At 31.6% G+C, this 692-nt stretch overlaps 1 protein-coding gene across 1 annotated transcript in view; it reads right to left on the minus strand.

The window, feature by feature from the left end:
• Positions 1–692, minus strand: part of Parp11 (poly(ADP-ribose) polymerase family member 11) — a 58,833-nt gene that overhangs the window by 30,865 nt on the left and 27,276 nt on the right.

Genomic DNA, 692 nt, shown 5'->3' on the forward strand with positions numbered 1-692 from the left:
AGATCTGTTTATCATACAAAAAGTTATGAGAGATTCTAGTTCAAGTTGGCAGAACATAAACTAGATTGAAAATGCTGTATTAAAATAATAAAACAAAAATTCAGTTCATTTGGGGGGCAACTAAAATAAATGAACATTTTGAAAAGTCAACACTAAAAAGAATAAAAATCACTGAATTATCATCCTACAAATCATTCTGTTTTGTTCTTTTCATTCTAAGAATGTTATCTTTTTCAGAGAACAACAGCTAGCTGGTCAAACTCATGCTTAAGACATATCCATAGTCAACCAGGCTAGTCTAAACCCTCTTATATTAAATATAAACATTTTCCTAGTACTGCTTTTAAGTCACATCCCATTTATCTGATTCCTTAAGAACTGCATGGGCTTGTTTTAAATATTTTATACACCTGTAATAATCTACAAAATTTGTTAAGAGTAGAGGCACTCTGGTTAATGGTCAAACTCGTGTGGCCAGAGGAAAAGCAAGCATTATTGAATATGAATGCAATCCTCACCAACACAAGATTGAACCATTTCTCAATTAAAAAGCTAATCCCAAAAGGTCTCATTCTGTAAAGACTTATCATTTCCATATCACAGTGAAAGGAACTTGAGTAATTCACCAATTTTGTTTTCTACTATGTGCCTTAAAAATACCCTACTAAAAACTGATATCAGACACAACAGAA

Source organism: Callospermophilus lateralis, chromosome 4, assembly GCF_048772815.1.
Source record: "Callospermophilus lateralis isolate mCalLat2 chromosome 4, mCalLat2.hap1, whole genome shotgun sequence".
Classification (NCBI taxonomy): Eukaryota; Metazoa; Chordata; class Mammalia; order Rodentia; family Sciuridae; genus Callospermophilus; species Callospermophilus lateralis.